Source organism: Nannospalax galili, unplaced genomic scaffold (assembly GCF_000622305.1).
Source record: "Nannospalax galili isolate Female #2095 unplaced genomic scaffold, S.galili_v1.0 scaffold321, whole genome shotgun sequence".
In the NCBI taxonomy this organism is placed as follows: Eukaryota; Metazoa; Chordata; class Mammalia; order Rodentia; family Spalacidae; genus Nannospalax; species Nannospalax galili.
In genome coordinates, this window is record NW_008345972.1 from 2,567,516 (window position 1) to 2,576,491 (window position 8,976).

The window sequence follows — 8,976 nt, forward strand, 5'->3', positions numbered from 1 at the left end:
TACTGTACAGCAGTCTCTTCTGCATGAAATAACTACCATCATCACAATTTCAGCAGTGCCTGATTGCTAAGCATCATCACAATTGGGCTTGTTGTCGGTTGTGTTCCTTCATTAAAGGAGGGGCAAGCAGGGTCATTGGGCCAGTCTTGCCAGCAAACTGTATGTAATTTGGCTCTAATCACACATGGTCTCCTGGATTTGGGGAGGGCTAAAGTATACAGTGTGGGGAAGGCTAGGAAGAGAAGGCTTGACCCATGCTGGGTAAAGGTCAGTGTGCATACTCTCAGGTCATTCATACACTTCAGCAACCCCTCAGTTATCTCTGTAGGTAATCTCAGAAAATTCACTGATTCCCCAGTAAAAACTTTAATCAAACATTGGTTTGACACTAGAACCTTAAAAGAGTATAAGCATTGCTTAGTATCTCCAGGAAAAGAATTTGGAAATTTTATTTGTTAATGGTATTATCTCATAATTATTTTTAAAAATTTTGGAAAAAAAATGAGAATGTAAAAGATGTTAAAAGGATATGGGAATGGAGATATTTTCCAAATAGACAGAAAAAAACATGTCTAAGCAAGTGGTGAAGGTCTGCGTAGGTTATGATATATAAAGGATGAGACAAAAATAATACATACATAATCTTAAAATTTCTAAGGTCATAGTTTAGTCAACTAGTTTAAGGAACAAAATATATATCTAGGCAAGGTTTATCTGAGAATGTTTGGTCTTCGCCCAAGTTTTATCTACATAGCACATGGTAATTAAAAGTACCAAACTGATGGAACTAACCTTCTTGGCAGTCTAACAGCCATACTTTGAGGCCTATACTAATCTGGTCAGAGGGACTTAAAGGACAGTTTTTTACCCTTGTCCTCCAAGGTCAAATAAGTTCCAGGGGACTATGGAACATCTCTCAAAATGTCCTGTAACTCAACTGTGGTTGAGTCACCTGTTCTCTTGATCAAGGAGGCCATGGAGACCCCACCATATGGACTTGAACCAGTGTCCAGTCTACCAGAGGAGGGTCAACTCAGAGGAGGTAGGAATTGGCTAGGCAGTTAGTATAAAAAGAGCCCAAAGAAAAGTAGCCAGCTTCCTGGCTAAAAGTCAAAATGTCCTTGGGCCTCTTAGCAACATACTCTGTTCCAAAGGCCAACAATGTCTAAAGTATTTGGGAGCTCTTATCTAATTCTTAAAAGATTTTAGGGCTATCTCTTCAGAGGGGGGAATGTCAGAGTAGCAAAAAGCCCCATTTAAAAAAAAAAAAAAGAATACATGAAGTTATCAGAAAAAAGTAATGGGAAGATATGGGAGGAGTTAGAGGGGAGGGAGTGGGCATGGATTTGATCAAAACACCTTATATGCTTATATCCCTGTATGAAATTCTCAATAAATCATTTTTTTTTTAACTTGGAAAGACGGACCCACAGAACAATTGATTCCTCAATAGGAGTTAGGCTACGATGTCAAGCTGCAGGTAACTGACAGCATAGTTCATATCTCCAGGATAAAATTAAGAACCTCAAACCTAGAGCTCTCGCCTGAAGACCCAGAGGAAAACACCTACACCTGTGAGCCAACTGAAACTTTCAAACTTCTCTTCAAAAATACAAAGCTAGTGCTGGCTGTAGTGGCGCACACCTTTAATCCTAGCATTCCGGAGCAGAGGCAGGTGGACCTCTGTGACTTCAAGGCCAGCCTGGTCTACATAGCAAGTTTCAGGTCAGCTGGGTCTACAGGGAGACCCCATCTCAAAAAAATTAAAAAAAAAAAAAAAAAAAAAAAAAAAAAAAAACAAATGGATATACCTGGGCTTGGACAAGCTAGAATATTCCTCTGGATTGAGTAGCAGGTATATGGAAAGCGAGCACTTCTGGAGCCCCACCCAGGATACCCCCCACTGTTGTACTGTTTGGAGCTGATTACCTTGTGTCTGCACACTACTGTCACTGTCACATCTTTGTTCTGCTTGCTGTTGCCTCACATGAGGCCTGTCTTACCATGATAGCCTTTATCCTACCCTGGGAGCCCCAAGGCCCAGTTTGCTTCAGACTGTGGAAACAGCTGTCCTGGCTCTGAAACTGGTCCTCAGCTAAGCAAATTCTCAACCCAGAGGGGGAAAAATCCCTGCTTGGATCTGTTTATGTTCACCTGAAAGACATTTGACCTCAAGGAGGTTTACCTCTCACAAGATGAGTAAAGGTGCCATACTCTGAAAGTCTGGTGGGATCTTTCCATCTTATACTTGACTTTTGCAAGCCATCTCTATCCACCATCTCACTAGTCTTGCATGGGGAAAAGGAATAAGAACTGGGGGCTGAAGCATCTTACTATGTGGTCAGGCCCTGTGACAGGACATATAGTACACCTGACTTCTCTTTTCCAGCCACTGACTGCCCCTGTGTAAGCCAAAGCTGTAGCCGGAAGCTGCTGTCTACAGAAGCTAGGAAGGTGATGAAGCACTAAGCACAGGCTAAGAGACACCCCCCACCCCCAAGGGAGGAAGCCCTTTTGGGGTGGGAAAGGAAGATATCTCAACAAAGGCAGGGGAGTTTTTTTTGGGGGGGGGGGATTGTTTTGTTTTTGTTTTGTAACAGTAGTTACTGTTGCAGAGATCCAGGAAGTTCCTAAAAGCACAGCATCCCAATACACCAGTTCTGTACAAGCTGGGATACTGAATTCCAACTTACCCAGGTTCTGAGCTGTCAACAGCAACACTGTGACTACCCAGTCAGTCCCAGAATCCAGTGCTGGAACCAACTGATTCTCTCTAGACACTAGTTTGTAGAAGGGCTCAAGCTTTCACAAGAGCCTGGAGCCTGAGGGCAGACAAGGGACTCTAACCCGTTTGCCTCTCTTGACACAATGGGTGGATGCTTTGAGGGCCTTTACCATGCACCATCATACAAACACTTCCGCAGGAGAAATTAATATCCACCAGGTGGTGCTCACAGGGACCTATCTCTGACAACACAGGAGAGGGTCAGATGGGGACAGGGTAGGGTACAGAGAGCATTTATATGGATGGATTTACTGAAAACTAAAAGTCTGAATAAATATATCCTCATGAGAAAAAAAACAAAATTTCTGTGGACAAGGGAGCCTGGGACAGAAAATATGATCAGTGACATACAGGTTGTCATCAATCTTGTTTTCTAAATGCCAGAGCAAGAAAATGCCATTTAGATCCTAAGGCTGTCTTAGCGCCCCTGCCCCACAGGATAGAGGGTTGCTAAGCAGTTTGTTTTGAAACAAGCAGAGAACAGCCTCCTTTGCACTTACTTACCTGGAGGGTTTCTGACCACCAAATATCATAGGAGGCAGGGGCTACATTCACAGAGGTCTGATGAGAGATGTGTCACTTCAGGAGGCTGGTGTGGTGGAGGCCATAAGAGGCAAAGGGCATGGCTGATGTCCTGACAGAAGTCACAATACAGTAGCCTAACAAGACCTGTGTAACACCAGTTGACATGCCAACGTGGATGGGGGAAATTTCAGAGTCCCACTACATTGCTATAGGCAGTCAATGGATGCAGAGGGAGGGAAAATCAGTTTTCTCCAGGGATGAGCTCCCTGATAGGTTACCTAACCCCACATAATCAGCCCTAAAAACATATATCCAGAAGCACCACTAAATGGACTCAGTGTATATGTATACACATATATTATAAATGTATGCATGTGTAACAATAATAAAGAGGACAGGAAATTGAAAGGGAGTAGGGGAACACGGGAAGAGTTGTAGGGGCGGGGGTAGAAATGATGCAAGTACTAATGTATGAAATTCCCCCAAATTATGTATTTTTCTGAAGGGATTATCATGATACTAGTACTCAGCCCTTCTCAAGAGCAAAACCTATCTACCCTGGGTCTAGAAATTCCATTACAATGCTGTACTCCACAGAGCACACACCCCTGTAGACAGGTTCCAGCCAACAAGGACACCATTCAGGCTGTCAAAGATGCTCTCGAACAGCCACAGGCACATAGTGTACAGTTCCTGAAACAGCGTGCAGTGAGGCAGCAGGAATGCTCCCTGAGGACCACTTCCCACTCGCGTCTCAATTCCAGTCTGCAGCACACACGGCCCACCTGAGGTCACTCATGTGTGACACCATTCCTGGAGAGCCATGACAACAGATAAGGAACTGATGACAAAAGAATGCCACAGAAATCCAACTTGGTGAACCTGTGACTTTTATTGGGATTACGAGAATATGGGGGAGAACTTACAGGAGCAGAAATGACTCAAAGACAGCTGTATCACCAAAGCAAGCCTAGCCCAGCATGGGTGACAGCTCAGGTTAGCAGGAAATCTGGAACACACTGCATAACTTGCAGGCAATTCAACAGGTTGGCGTGCCTTTTCCCCACAGCTGAGTTTGTCTGAGCCACTTCCAGGCAGCTCCACTAGCTTCTGCCTCTTCCAGCTGGCTCTGCTTGAGTGTCTCAGCAGTTTTCACTAGTTGGGGAAGGAAGGGCCTAGTGTAGCTGGACAGTTTCAGGGACTTCCTGAAGCCTTTACTTCCTGAGCTTAATGACCTTCCCTGCAGGATGGAATCTTACATCTCACTTTACAACATTCAGCATCTTAAGGAATTTTTATCCAAGATGGTAGGTTCCCCTCCCCTGAGAACATCCTGCGTTTTTCTCCAAGATAGGTTTTATCACAGAGGAAACCGCTACGTAACAGGCACAGACCACAGGAGCCCTGGAGCAAGTGTGCAGCTATGGGTTTTTCCTAGCGATTACATAACACACCAAACAGTACTGCTTTATGTTTAGGCAGTTGTCAGTCATTGACTAAAGGTTTTTGTTCATGATTTTGTTTTGGCTTTTTGAGACAGGAGCTTGCTATGTAACCTCAATTGTCATGCCTCGGCCTCCCAAGTGCTGGGACTATAAAACACCACACCCAGTCAATTAAAAGATATTTTTTTAGGGGCTGAAGGTGTGGAACATGTGCAAAGTCCTGGGTTCAATTTCCAGCATCACAACCATAACAAAATCTTCTGATCTTCACAGATATCTACTAAAAAGGAGAGAGAATATTTTTTTTACAGTCAAGCTGCTAATACAATAACTGTGATCTATCTGGTATTGACTTGTCCAGGCAAACTTCTTGGGCTCAACAATTCCAAGTGTGTAGAAAATTAAGTTTCAAACTATTTATATCAGTCTTGGCACTACTGCTATTTGGGGCTGGATACATTTTTGGTTTTGTTGTTATTGTTTTGAGACAAGGGTCCATGTAGTCCAGGATGACCTTGAACTTGCTATATAGCTGAGCCTGGCCTTGAACTCCTCATCTTCTTGTCTCCCAAGTGCTGAACTGTGATGTGCACTACTGTGCCAGGCTTTCAGATGGATGTATTTTTGTTTTAGGAGGCTATCATGTGCATTTCAGGAAGTTCCTTGCCTCTACCTACTACAGATGCATTCAGAATTACAGGAAGTGCCCAAAGGGAGATGCAGGCAAAGCTGTACCTTGGCTGGAAAATCCTCAATGACTTTCACCAAGTCTTGGCAGCGTTGTGCAAAGGGTTTATTAAGAGTCAGCTTTCAGGGTAGCTAGATAACAAAATGAGAGAATCATAAACAGACTTGCTGTGCAGTTCGTGCAAATACTCTGTCCCAAATCAAAACAGAAACACAAGCAACAGAAATATATAACCACTGCCTGGTCACTAACATTTCACGCATCAGGTGCCAATGGCACACAGGAAGCCTCTAGAAGAAGCTGCAAGTCTGCCACCCTGGACCAGAAATTCTCAGGTGTTCTCCCTCAGGCATCCTGTTACCTCAAAGGAAAGGAAACTGACTCCCACTGATCCACAGGTAGGGCAGTGCTGTGCAAAAGATTTATTAATAGTCAGCTTTCAGGGTAGCTAGAAGACAAAATGAGAGAATCATAAACAGACTTGCTGTGTAGTGTTTGCAAATATTCTGTCCCAAATCAAAACAGAAACACAAGCAACAGAAATACATAACCACTACCTGGTCACGAACACTTCATGCATCAGGTACTGCATGTGCCAAGCTTCTAGAAGAAGCTGCAAGTCTGCCACCTCTGGACCAGAAATTCTCAGGTGTTCTCCCTCAAAGTGTTACCTCAAAGTGCTGTGCACTATGGAAATGAAATTTGACTTCCACTGATCCACAGGTAAGAGTTTAGCATCAGGATCAGCTCCACAATTAAGGACAGGATCCCTGTTGTACGGGGACTTCTCTCAGTTCATCCATGCTCAAATTTATACACAGGAATTGGAAACCTTGCACTTCTCACCCCAATCGCACGACTGTGACCATCAATGACAATGGCCAGTGGAGAAGCTGCTCCCTCGCTGGACCTTAAAAAGTCTGAAACTACAGATGGCCCCAGTCAACCCAACATTCATCAGGACAATGGAGAGATCAGCAAAACACTCAGGCAGGAACCAAGGCGATCTACCTGAGGCCATGGGAGGTGGGGACAGCACATTGACTCCATGGAGAAGTGGTCTCTGGGTAAACAGGGTGAGATCAGGAGATGCCAGAATTTCAATGAGCAGGCTTTGACCAAGGATATCTAATGCCTTGACCACCTACAAACAAGAGATTGCATGGGGCCTGGATCAGAGATGGAGACTTAGCCATGGGTCAGGCCTGCTGGCTCCAGAGAGATACCAAGGAAGGCTGCCCTTCCAAAAGTTTGGATGTTCACAAGTTATTACCTTCTGAGAACTGAAATGAAGAATCTTCATCACCTATATTTGTCTCACACTGCTTTCCTGCTTTAGGTTTAACACCTAAAATGCAGCCCTACTGCCCTCAGAACAGCAGTGTCCCTCCATTTTTACTGAGGACAGTTGTGATTATGAGAACTTCACACACACAGTTTACACATCATGAACATCTGATGCATATTCTTCTCACTCACTCTTCCTCATACTCTGGAAAGTAGGGAAAACAGCATTTGAATCAACTCTTGTTTTCTTTTGGCTCTTTCTCTAGCTCAGGTTAGCCTGGAACACTCTATGTAGCCCAGGCTGGCCTTGAACTCTGGGCAATAATCCTGCCTCCACCTCAGCCTCCTAAGTACTAACAGAATCAGCTCACTGGGTGAATGAGTGTCTCTGAGGTCCAGAGACTGAATAACCCCAATATCCTCCACTAAAAGGACACAGTCAAGCACAAGCATTCTAACCCCCAGTCCCATGTTATTTCCCTACCAAACAACCACAGACTGTCTCAAGTCACCTGGGGATGTTGGTACTGAGGCAAAAGGATCACAAGTTCACAGGCCAGCATGGCTACACAGCAATGTGCTGTCTTAAAAAAAATAAAACTTTGAGTTGGTGGAATTTCCAAGTCCCTCAACCACAAAACTATTGGTCATCGTCAACTCTCAAACACAGCTGGTGTTTGAAATCAGGAGGAAACTGAGCTGCTACAGGTGAAAGAAAGCCACAGCAGCCTCCCACAGAGCTTTGTTTGGAAAAACCAAGACAAAATCTTATCTGCCACACCGCAGATTACGTAGTTTAACAAAGCCCAGGAGAACATTTGTTGAAATCAACACACGCATTGCCTATTCTCTTGTTTTATAAAAATGCCAAATGTTCATGGTAGCCAGCTGCAGAGCCACCTATGGCAGTAACTCCTTATTAAAGCTTGAATAGTCTTGCTAGATGCCAGGACTGGTTCTGAGGGCTCTCCATATATTTCTTCATCTAGTCACCAGTAACAGGCAGAATTCTCTGCAGTCCACCAAGATTTCTCTTCCTTGGCTATTCAGTCATCTAGGTGCTACTGTAAAGAGACTAAGAAGCAATTGAAGTCTCATGTTAATGAACCCTAAGATAATGAGCAATGAATGCTCAGTTCAAGTTCTACAACTCACAGGAATTAGATTCTGTGAGCATGATAAACAAGCTTAGAAGCAGATTCTTCCCCCCTAAATCTGCAGATTGGAGCACCATCTTGAATTTAGCCTTGTAATGCCCTAAACAGGTAACTTGGCTGAGCCTTCCTGGATGTCTATGTAACCAAAAGAAAGCAAATGGTTGCTACTTAAGGCTGCTAAGTTAATCAAGAATACCCTACGAGGTCAGTACAGATGAGGAAACAGCAAGAAAAAGGCTAGAACACCAGCTAGTAAGTAGCAAAGATTCAAACAAACTGATGTCCTTACAAATCTCTGAGAAAGGGTCAATCACATGGCCCAGGTTTTATGCTATGAACGAAGATCAAGTTCTGCCATGAGAGCCTTAGAATCAGCCATCACAAAATTAGGAGTCTCCAGTTTTTTGCCTCCCTGCCCCATGGTCAGAACACATAACACCCAGAGTTGGACAGGGCAGAGAGGAACCTGCAGAGTGACATCGAAGGACTTATGACAGTTTTCCTGGCAGAGCTCTGCTCACCACAGGAGTAAAGGTGCCAAAGTGACAACTGGCAGTCTGGGAGGAGGGAGAGAGGCTGGGCGTAAGTAGGAACTTAGCAGTTGGGGTTGGCGAGAGAAGACCACCAATCTTTGCACTTGGCAAGAGCGCCTCCCAGGCTTTCCCGCTGAACTAGCCATTAATTTCAGCGTCAAGGAAAATTTAAAACACTGCAGTCCTGACCTACTTGGCCAGAACACCACACACTACTACAATATCACGGGAGCAGCATAAAACTGTGGACTGTTTGCTAAGGGCAGAGTTCTAGGGATGAAGTTACTCTTCCCCGGCCGCTTGCACAGATCACAGCAGACTGGGGACGTCAAACTCGTGTCTTTCCACCACGAGGGCAACGACTTCCACACATTTACTTTTAGAGCCGGTCGGCCCGGATCCGCTCACCATGCCATCTGCATGCTGCTTCCATTCTGTTCTGGAAGTTTCTATGGAGCAAGTCGGAGACCTCGGGCCCAGCTTATCCCGCACGGCCAGGCCCTCCCTGGGGCTGCACCTGGGAAACAGAGGCTCGCCCCCCGATGCTCACGAATGT

At 44.7% G+C, this 8,976-nt stretch overlaps 1 long non-coding RNA gene across 1 annotated transcript; it reads right to left on the bottom strand.

Annotated features, from left to right (window-relative positions):
• Positions 1-4,182: 4,182 nt before the first annotated feature.
• On the bottom strand, positions 4,183-5,544 carry LOC108491294. Its single transcript, XR_001872670.1, has 2 exons — positions 5,491-5,544; positions 4,183-4,465 (listed from the first exon to the last, which is right to left on the bottom strand). It is a non-coding gene; the product is annotated as an uncharacterized LOC108491294 (long non-coding RNA).
• Positions 5,545-8,976: the final 3,432 nt, after the last annotated feature.